Genomic DNA, 12,107 nt, shown 5'->3' with positions numbered 1-12,107 from the left:
GACATTTTACTCCTGCTCTGACTGTGGGAAGTGCTGTACCCCATCAAGTGGTCTAACGGTTTATCTGAGATTGCACACAGGAGAGAAATCTTACTCCTGCTCTGACTGTGGGAAGTGCTTTACCCCATCAAGTGGTCTAACGGTTTATCTGAGATTGCACACAGGAGAGAAATCTTACTCCTGTTCTGACTGTGGGGAGTGCTTCATAAGAACTGATATTCTAACAGTTCATCAGAGTGCACACAATTGGGTAACTTAAAACATCACCAGATAATACACACTGGAGAGGAACCTCATCAGTGCTCTTCTCTCAGACCTTCAACAATTGAAATCACTCAATTCTCAGCTCATAGAAAACATTGTTAGAGTGAATTAGATTAAATGAAGAGTTGCACACAACTGTAATCTCATTGTTTCTTACAAGGTGGGGGACTGCAAACAATGGAAAACTAGCCTACTCCTGGTGGGCAAAACTGGCTGCAATTACATTAGGCTAATGTCCTAATTAGTTAGGTTGTATACTGATTGTAAAAAAAAAATTGGCATCTTTGTTACCAACAAAATCTTTATTTATTTATTTATTTATCTGACATTGATTCAATCAGATATGTCATGTTGAAAAGCCAAAACAAGTAAGACTTTGGGAGTTCACCCAAAAAATATATTACAGTATTAATCTTATTAAATCAAATTCGGAAAAAAAATCTATTGGTCGTGTACACATGTTTTGCAGATGTTATCGCAGGTGCAGCGAAATGCTTACGTTTCTAGCTCCAACAATGCAGTAACAAATAACAATTCAAAACAATGCACACAATTCCCAAAACATTCAAATAAAGAAATTAAGGAATATCAGAACGAGCAATGTCAGAATATAAATATATATCTAGGCGTGCCATAACAAAGGGGTTGAATACTTATTGACTCAAGACATCTCAGCTTTTACTTTTTTATGAATTTGTAAAAATCGCTAAAAACATAATTCCACTTTGACATTATGGGGTATTAAGTATAGAAGTGACCAAAAAATCTTGTTTTAAACCATTTTAAATTCCGGCTGTAACACAACAACATGTGGAAAAAGTCAAGGGGTATGAATACTTTCTGGAGACACTGTACATCCCTGGCTGTTCGAAAGCTTTGCTGGTCATCACCAGTAACACATGCAGATTATAACACGGTCTGCTGACTTGCCGAAGGCATCTGTTTTCTGTCTTCTGACCTCCCTCCGGGCCATTCAGAGTCGTACAAAAAGAAAGGGAGAGCAATTTATTTGTCTTGTGATAGGGAGGGCTGACCTCCCCCCTTTCATTCCATTGATGCGGTCCAGGGAATATCTGTTTTCCAATACCCCCCGACTGAGGGTGCATGATTTCACTTGTGGGCTCTCGCTAAAACAACATGTTTTTCTTTCTTTCAAGTTTCTCGGTAGCTTGGTATCACTGCTCAAAGTTAGCAGAGTTTGGGACTTAATTGCTCACTCATTTCATTTGTATATGTCCTACCAAAGCCACTTGGTGTCACTAGATCATAAGATTCAGAGGTATGTTCAAGAACGTTCTCCAGTCACATGTAGTCTACAGAATACTACGCTTCCAATTTGCCCTCATTCCGATAACCAATTTGTGAAAGGCTTATAAATAACCGTATAATAATTCATATTTTCACCCATTCAAGTGATGGTGTAGAGAGAAAACAATTAAAAAACTATTTTAAGGCATAATACTGCTGTCCCTGCAGCTGTTTGTAAACTGTTGTGATGAGCTTTTGTATATTGAAATATCAGGCTTATTCCCCAGGCTGGTCCTCTTGTTAAGAAGCCATAGGGAAGCTATGCAAATTTTTCTCTGTATGAATAAACCATCTGGCTCCCTCCGGTACTGAGCAGCGTATTCACTTACAGCTCTCGCTGGAACCACGGAGGTGTTTCCTATACCTTTATCAAACTGTAAACTGGCAGGTTGCACCTTGTAAGAGCCATGTAGGTATGGTTGCATACTCAGTGGAAGGGCATGCTTGACAGAGAAAAGGGGTAACTGGATCAAAGTTTATGTAGTATGACTTCTGTGATTTGTGAAGCAGTTATGTAGTGCTTATGAAGCCTTTATACATTATGGTTTTTATATAGAGGGACCCACATTGATAAAGAAAGAGGCAGTGAAGATTAGCCACTTGCCTTATCAATTTGGGTCAACTTTTACCACCACTGGGACTTCTCTTAAACCACGCTATGTTACGGAGACACACCAGACAATTATTACTACAGGTTTTCATAATGACTTCACCTACTGACAACCCTTATCTCACAATCTCTAATTTGCTCCATGTCTACTTATTTTTTGCTCCAGTTTGAATTTTCCATGTGAGGCGAATATTAATGTCACTTCTGTAATGCGGTGGCCAGGCGATTCTCTGTGCAGTGCAGCTGCAGCAGCCAGCCAGTGTGGTTTAATAAGGAAAGTCCCAGTGGTGGTAAAAGTTGACATTTCAGAGCATATTATTCCTGGAAACATCTTCTGGTTACCCAGCTGTTCCTGCTAATTGCAGTGTAATAAATTCCTAAAGTTAATGTCAGTCAGACAAATACTCCCTGGTAAAGAGGATACAGGAGCATTAATACCAAGGTTTGGCTCACTTGTTATATGATAATTGGGGTTAAAGGTCCTGTCTAGTAAACATCATGTTTTCTGTTGAATTCTGTTGTATTTAGCCAGATGAACTTAGCATCATCAATGGTTGAAAAATGTGTTTCATTGCTACTGTATGTTGCTAACGCTCTATGTGAAAAGGTCTGAATCACACGTTTCAAAGACCACTAAGACAACTTATCTTGTTGTCACTGGTTGTTTCTACAGCTGCACCGGGACCAGGACTATACAGTAGATAACGGGGAAGCAGCCTGCCATCATTGTGCAATCAAATCTGTTCAAAAATATTGACCCATTGCCATCCTTAGAGTATATGTGTAAAATAAAGAGACCGGGTGGCAAAGAAATGTTTTGTATCTGTATTTCATTTTCACTGGTAAATTCCCATTGGTGAGTCTCTAAGCGTTGCACCAAGGGAACAAATCTTGGAACATTTTAATTTGGCCCAAAGGCCTTCTCTGCCAACACCTCTCCCTGGACACCAAGTAAACACATCTCCTGTCTTAGAGGTGTGATTGTTTTCATGGTTGCTCTTGGGATACTTTCCTCAGTAATGGGCTCCTATTCTGTCTGGGGGACGAATTTGAATATCTTTCAGTCTGCTGTGTTATCACGGCCCTTTTCCATTTGAACATTTCCCTTTTCGGTGCTATGCTGCATCGTGCCGCAGAATGATATCTGCTCTCTGTCAGCAGATGCTGGATTTAATCATAGCCAGGGAGGCACCCTGTTTGCAGCAAGCACCAGTATTTTCATTTGCCACGACTCTTCACCATTATTTGTTATCTGCATGCCCTCACTGGAGTGGTGACAGCACTTCTAATCCTTGCCTCATACTGAATGTTATTTTTTTGGGGTGGTTTGCTCACAATTCTGCTCATAATTGCAAACAGAGATAGCTCTGGACATATTTGGGTTTGGAACCATTTTTGTCCATGTACTGTTATTACACATTCTGTTGAACCTGAAGGGGGAACCTTCTCAGGAATGTTCCGGTTTCCCTCTGACAGGGAGCCTGCACCTCCTAATGTATATCATGAGTGCCCTCTGCTAAGCTGCTCAACTGTGAATGAGAGAGTCTGAGGACAGTTCAGTCGTTGCTTTGTTTGGTTCAGTGCTTGTCACCAAAGTGTTTTCAAAGGGTACCAAATTGCCATTTTGTATCTATGTTGTATCTATGTTTTTTTAATGGTGAGAAGAATAGAATAGATTAGGAATCCACTTTTTTCTAGTGGGAAATATAAGGTATTCATGGTTTTCTGGAATCTCATTTATATTTGTCAAGAATTCAATTCCCATTTTTTTTTAAATAAATTAATAAAACCGAAAGCTTACCTTAACTTGGAAAAGTTTCAGTGTTGGAAAGCCTTAGCCAGCAAGCTAGCATACATATCATTCCTCTCTATTTGAGTCAGGCTGTTGAGTTTTTGTTAAGGATGTCGGGGTTAAACATATGTTGAAGTTAAGGAGACAGATGATCCATCTACATGGAGAGACATCTCTCTCTTGCCCACTGTCTATAAAGTGTTAATGAAATGCTTGATTGCCTGCGTACTACCATGGCTTGTAGATACAGGCCTTCTCTCTCCCAACCAAAAGGCATATATACACTGTAGACAGACAGGGCATGAATGGTTATGTATTCTGCCTAAAAATTGGAATTGCTGACGTTAAGCAGGAATCCACAAAGTTTAACACTGTGTTATTGGTCTTTTAGATATGCCTTTGGTACTTTATCAAAGTGTAGTGATCAATGCCCTTGAAGAAATACGCCTGCCTCAGCCTTATTTGGACATTATATCCGATGTATACAAAGGCAATTTTTTCCAAGTCATTTGTGGAAGCAGCTGACTGAAGAAGCATTCGTAAGAAGCATTTCAAGGTCCTGGAGTGGCCTAGCCAGTCTCCAGATCTCAACCCCATAGAAAATCTTTGGAGGGAGTTGAAAGTCCGTGTTGCCCAGCAACAGCCCCAAAACATCACTGTTCTAGAGGAGATCTGCATGGAGGAATGGGCCAAAATACCAGCAACAGTGTGTGAAAACCTTGTGAAGACTTGCCAACAAAGGGTATATAACAAAGTATTGAGACAAACTTTTGTTATTGAATAAAAATACTTATTTTCCACCATAATTTGCAAATAAATTCATTACAAATCCTACAATGTGATTTTCTGGATTTTTCTTTCTCATTTTGTCTGTCATAGTTGAAGTGTACCTATGATGAAAATTACAGGCCTCTCTCATCTTTTTAAGTGGGAGAACTTGCACAATTGGTGGCTGACTAAATACTTTTTTGCCCCACTGTATACTTCCATACATTTTTTCAATCTGTATCAGGGGACCTTCGGACGAGTTTTGTGGGGCCTGCGGGCATCCTCGAGCAATACTGTGTACCGCAAACTGTTCGGACCCTACAGACAATTTTTTGAGAAGACCGATTTTCAGGATGTCTCATGGTTTGACAAACACCGCTCTAGCTCTGCCACCTTTCACCGTAGACGTGGGAGTGCGACAACGGCGGATGTGGGGAACAGATATCTTAAACTGACAGATTTCTATATGGGTTTTTCATATTATGTTAATTATATTCCTGCAGGGCCTTCAGATTTATTCAACAAATACGATAGTCAGCTTAAAAAGTCAGAAACGTCCAGCTAACCCTATGCCCTTTCTCAAAACTGAACTTGGATTGAGCTCGCCTAGAGCACATGTGCGCCGAGCTGGGCTAATTCAGGAGACAGATTGTAGTTTTTATGCCCTGATATCAGGAGCTGGCGGCGAAAAATTTGATTAAACAATTCAGAGACTGAAACTAATAAATCAGGTGACTTATATTTAAGTAGATCGATAGACAATCCTGAAATCAGCTGTCAATAGTAAAACAAGGTTTAAACGATGTTTGAGTGAACCCTGAATACAGAACATTTATGGTGAAGTCGTTTCCGGACACTGTAGACTTCTCCTTCTCCTTGGTATCAGGCAGATGCAGCTACGGCAGCACTGGACTAGCTTGAGGCTGCTTGGGAAACTCGCTGCTATGGACTGTGTTTACCATTCTGTCTCCCACTCCATGTATCAGAATGCTGCTATTGGCGAAGACATTCTCACTTTGTGTTGAGGCGAGATTTCAGGTCCTACCAACAAAAGACAACCTAGCACTTTGGTGTAGGATGCTCTCAATTGTGCATCTGTAAAATTTTGCGAGGGTTTTAGATGCCAAGCCAAATTTCTCCTGGCACCACCCTCCCAGGGCCCTCAACTCCTCCCTGTAGGCTGTTTAGTCATTGTTAGTCATCAGGCCTACTACTGTTGTGTTGTCTGCAAACTTGATGATTGAGTTGGAGGCGTGCGTGGCCATGCAGTCATGGATGAACAGGGAGTACAGGAGGGGGCTGAGCACGCACCTTTGTGGGGCCCCTGTGTGGATCAGTGAAATGGAGGAGGAGTTTCCTACCTTCACCTACCTGGGGGCGGCCCGTCAGGAAGTCCATGACCCAGTTGCACAGGGTTGGGTTCAGACCCAGGGCCCCGAGCTTAATGAGGAGCTTGGAGGTTACTCTGGTGTTGAATGCTGAGCTATAGTCAATGAACAGCAACCTTACATAGGGATTCCCCTTGTCCAGATGGGATAGGGCAGTGTGCAGTGTGATGGCGATTGCATCGTCTGTGGATATATTGGGGCGGTAAGCAAATTGAGGTTGGTCTAGGGTGTCAGGTAAGGTAGATGTAATATGATCCTTGACCAGTCTCTCAAAGCACTTCATGATGACAGAAGTGAGTTCTACAGGACGATAGTAATTTAGTTCAGTTACCTTTGCTTTCTTGGGTATATGTTGTTAATGGTTGACACTCATACAAAGTACATAGCTAGACACTGCCTTGTCGACCTGATAGCTACTGAGGTGAGACAGGAAGTGTCACCAACAACACACGTTCACAAACTCTTTCAGGCTGGTTTAATGTTGATGATGATATGTTTCTTGTATGCCAAATATGCCAGACGTTGTTGTGGGGGAGGCCAAAGGGAGGTGCTCATTTTGGAAGTAGTTTGCTCTTTTGACTCTTACATGGAGCAGACCTTTTCTGACAAGTGACTGAAATACCAGTCCTTCGTGTCATGTCTTAACAGCCTTGGTTATCAGTGCAAGCTTGTGGTGCTGATATTTGGGAGTCGAGGCCATGTACATAGACTGACAGTACGTGGCCTTCAGATTGCAGGCCTGCATAAGACAAAGGCAGAAGCAGCTAGCGAGGAACTGCTCTGTGTCAGCGGTCATGGGCACCTTTGCTGTGCGGAGAAGAAGGTGCTATCTGTATCCATGTGTCCAGATATCCACGTCCTTTGAAATGTTTTAATTCATCTCAACTGTAATGTGATTTAAATAAAGTATTTCAACTGTGCCTGCTGTCTGGTATATGAAGAACCCACTTACTATATCCCTCCATGCTACATGTCTTCAAACGAGACGAGTGAAGCTTCCAAGAACATTATCTTTGAAAAAAAAGTCATTAACATCAGGATGATGTTATTTGTTTACTAGTCAAAGAGAAATACTCACAAATTAAGCAAGAAGATTCCCTCTTTCAAAATGTGATGCCTTGTATTTTCTTATGATGGGCATTTTAGAAAATAATAATGTTAGGGTGACGATGTGTGTACAATGGGCATTTCAGATCCGTCTCCTTGACATGGAATGTTGAAGCCGGGGGGTTATCTGTTGAAAGACACAATCTGTTCTCGCAGACATCTAGAAATTGGCGTGTCACCTTTCTATGTGACTTCATGAAATCCGCGAATCAATCATCGAAAAGGATTGGTTGGTGAGATGGAGTGAACAGTGAGTCAGTGAACCTTGGGGTCACTTAGTTGAAGTCAGACACTTCAAAGCGATATTGTTTGAAACTCTCAAGGTTGTCGTCATGAAAACAGACATTGTGTCACACCACGTTATCAGGGTTTCCTGTTGATAGACGCAATAAAGAGAGGAAAGACTCAGACGCGTGAATGACATTGGTGCTGCTGTCTAATTGGATAAACAGATGTGAGGGTAAGGTGTGCCGACGCTCTAATATTTCCCACTTCTTTAAGAGTGAGTGGAGCTGGGGAGTGTGTTTATGGGGGAGTGAAAGTGGGTGGAAAACTCTACAATAGATATGTACCAACATTATGTGAACGCTTGTGCGACGGTTTCTGTCAGTGTTTGTGTTTCTCCAGAGTGGGCATGCGGTGGTCGGCGTGGCATTCGTTGTGATCGAGTTTCTGTCTTCACCGGCGATGCATGATGGCCATCTGGAGGGAAGCGCATTGCCCATTAATCACCTCCCTCTGGACAGACTTCATTAAACATTCTGCTAAGGTGCGCTTCACTAATTCACTCTTCTTTCTTTCCCTTTTCAATCTCTTTCTCTCTCTCTGAGATACTATTTTGATAGTGACAGCATTTTCTTCCGAAAAGGAACTGCATTTAACTGCTGGAGGTGGAACAGGAATCGAATTGGTTTCTTGCACAGTACAGGGGATTCAGAAGGTAAAGCTGAAAACGTATCAGGCAGTACGCTGTAATGCTTCCATTCACCACAACATGGCAGTGTGTCTACATGAATGAGAGTCATGGAGCAATGAAATAGTCCATGGTTGCTGGCTGCACTGTTAAAGAGGGTGCACAGTAAAATACTGGACTTTTTCTGTTATGTTTCTATCTGTTAATTTTGTACGGCACACACACACACACACACACACACACACACACACACACACACACACACACACACACACACACACACATACACACACACACACACACACACAATATCTCTCACTCGCTCTCTTCACATTGCTCCTTGGATTAGGAAGGTAGCTTAGAGGTCTTACTAAGACGTATCTTATATATGGGCTTCCACAAAAGACAGTTGAATCCCTTTGGATATTCGAGTATCTCTTTCAGTAATCACACACACACGCGCACACACTTTGTCTGCCCCCTCAGGCCTCTGCTGTGCTCGTCTCAAGTGCCAGACAGAGGAGAGCAGTTAGAGAGGCCTGGAGGAAGTAAACACTGTATATCATTTAGGATGAATGCCCTGTATTATCCCTCGCTCCTCTCCTCCGCTCACACATTGGCCCACAGGTGGGAGTTACAGTAGCTGGCCCCGCTGCTTATTGCAGTCCAGATGCCTGGCTGGGGTGTTTACTGTGAGAATGGGACTGGCTGTGTTCAGAGCCATCCACTCTGTTTCAGAGGACTGACAAGGCATGCCACATGTTGTGAGTTGGCTCGAACCGAAGCAGACAAATGATATAGCCATGCAAGGTGTGTTTGTGTTTACATGTATTTTGCATACATCATATCTTCCAGCTTTCATCTCATCTGCTGTTGGTAATGTGTGTGTGTTTTATTTCTAGACCATCACTATGATATATGTTTGGCCCCTTGTATCACTTTAGAGACCCATATAGTGAACTCCCCTCAAATGCCTGCAAGATAAATTGACCCCAACCCCCGCAGGTGTGATGTTCCCACCAAATGGTTCAACTAATGTGGGTGTACAGGAGGCATGCATGGCGGATGGGTGACTTTATTGCTCAGGGGGTTGTGCCCAAACCTGCCTTAGTGGCCCCCAGGTGATTACAGTACTGCAAGCCCACCAGGCTCTCCCACCTGGATAGATAGAAATAGGAGAGGAGAGAGGAAGAGAGGTTGTTCCCTTTGATGTATACCTTTATCCTAGATTTTAACTTTGGTGTTTAGAACAGTTCAAACACAGCAATCTGTGATCTGTGTGAAGGTTTTAAGGTGGGTGTAATGTGCATGGTAGGAGGCTGCTGAGGGGAGGACAACTCATAATAATGATAACTGAGCAAATGGAATGGCATGAAACTACGTGTTAGATGTATTTAATACTATTCCACTTATTCCGCTCCAGCCATTACCACTAGCCCGTCCTCCCCAATTAAGGTGCCACCAGCCTCCTGTATTGTACATGTAGTTCCATGGAACATGCATTAACATATCACAATATCTGGTACTTTGGTTCTGAATCATGGACCAACCACTCAGGCAGGTAGCAGAATTTGTTTGCAATCTTGTAACCCATAACCAAATCTAGCTAGCTAACTCAATATACTTCTGGGGGTGTGAAACATTAAGCATAGATCAGGGTACCAAACACTCCAGGATCTGAATCAGAAAATGCCCTAAATTAAAATTAAGTGCTTCTCTGTTGTCAAATCAGCAGCTTCTTCCTCCAAACCCCCTTGTTTAAATGTCCTCCACATGAGTCTCCATCAGACTGCAACCAGCCTCCTATCTGCAGGGAGATAGTCTCCACTAGGTCCTGGAACATTGTGTGGTACCTCATCAAGGCCCCATCTGTCATTCACGCTGCACCACTGTCTCCACAGAGGCCTGAAGATAATGATAACCGTTAGTCCATTTGCCACAAAGCACTGGGCAACCTCCTTTTCAGACACCCTCACTCGCTGGATGATGGAGATAACTGGACCACAGCCTCCGCACTGTTGTTTGTTGATTAGGGCCTCATCCATCCAGGCAACAGATAGAGACAAAATGGCAGGCAGTCATGGCCACGATAAAAACGAAGGCAGTTTGCATGACAGCCATTGATGTCTTTTATAATTAGCGAGTGTTTTATAATTAGCTAGTTAGCTAATGGGCTGATGGCTGTTTTTCTCCTCATCCCGTTGCCGTGGTTGCAGAGGCAAGACCACCACCTCCTGTGGTTTTGGACAAAATGACAGGTTAGTCAGGTCACTTAAATGTGCCCAGCAAATGTCTCTGGTGGCTCCCAGACGTGTGATTCAGACTGCCATTTGGCCACGCTCCTAGAACTTTTCTGTGACACTGCCACCAGGGCCGGATAGGCGGGACAGCTGGTGCCAATGACAAATCATATAGGGGTGTGTTTTTTTATTTGGGGAGCTTCTCTTCAGTATCTGGAACGAAATCCCAAAGTCTCCTTGCTTTGGTTTTGGCTGATTCCGGTTGACCGCCTCTGCTACGTTCCAACTGCTCTACATACAACCAAGAGAAACAGTCCTTTCTTCTTAATCTATATTACTCCTCACCCATTAGGGACTCTCCTTTTCCTACCAACACCCTTCACCTTGAAAGTCAAAATAATCTCTTTGCTCTTGGGTTTAAATTAGAGTTCATATGGGAAGGCTTGTGACATTGACAAAAAAATTGGTGGCTAAACTTCATCACTCCCTAATGAAGGTTGTGTGAAAGCATAACATTTTGGCCATAGATTGAATGGCCATATGATCGAATGTGCTTATACCCATCCTATCATTTCAAATCCAGTGCCTAGGACAGGGGTGTCAAACATACAGAGGGGGTCCAATCTGGCCTGCGGGTGGTTTGAGTAAAAAACATTTTATATATATATAATGTAAATATTTTATTTATATTTGGAGGTTGGAGCAAGGAAATATAACACATTTGCAGTGCAGCCCACAAGCCCTCGTTGAAGACCGAATGCGGCCCCCGGGGCAAAATTAGTTTGACACTCCTGCCCTGGGAGATAAGGAATGGGGGTCGATTTGAGATTGAGTGACAGCGATTGACCTACAAAGATGATTGAAGACAGCCATTTTGAGCCGATGTCTGCCTGGAGACACACAGGATGTATGACTGAGATCTGAGGCAGGACTGCAGTGATATGTGAGGAGAAGATAAAAAAGGGGAAAGGTGTCACAGCTCCAGGGAGGAGACCAAGGGTCGGACAGCATGTAGGAGAGATGGAAGAGGGGGTTAACAGCACAGGTCTCCGCTGTCAGACAGGGTCAATCTCCCGGTTTGTATAACACTCTGAAGATGAAATAGAAGACATTGACATTGAATTGGACAAATCGTTACTTCCCAGCATCTCCTCTACCATGTGAAATCCAACTGACAAACTTGATTTGAAATTCCACAATCTTTATCTGAGCTGAGTTAAGCAAGGCTACCGTTTGTGGGAAGCGTGCGTGTGCGCGTGCATAGACAGGCTTGTGAGGGGGTGTTCACATGTACCAATAGTTTGAACACACAAATATTGAATTATGAAGGGCTCTCACTCTTGGAAGCTCTCCTTTGTAATTGTATTGTATGGAGAGAAGGACCTTAAGTGAAAAATGTTTCATTGGGGCACAGAAGCCAGAACTATCCTTGTGCTGTTCGACCATAAAGGCCAGGAGGTGGTCTCACAATGCTCCAGCGGCAGCACTCCTCCTTTGTGGGCTTATCACTAGCATTAATGGGGTCTCCTGGGCAGCCCATTCACTCTCCAATGGCACTGTCGACCGCTGCAGCTATGGCCAATGAAACATCTGTGAGGGTAATACTGTTTTTTGTTTACTGTCCTTCTAAATTAGATTTGTGCTGAAGTTCAGAGGGAAATCGATTCGCTGTATTGAATACTGAACTGTGGGGGCACTGTGTGGTGAGCAGGTTTAG

Source organism: Salvelinus fontinalis, chromosome 9 (assembly GCF_029448725.1).
Source record: "Salvelinus fontinalis isolate EN_2023a chromosome 9, ASM2944872v1, whole genome shotgun sequence".
Classification (NCBI taxonomy): domain Eukaryota; kingdom Metazoa; phylum Chordata; class Actinopteri; order Salmoniformes; family Salmonidae; genus Salvelinus; species Salvelinus fontinalis.
Note: the sequence above shows the minus strand (reverse complement) of the source record.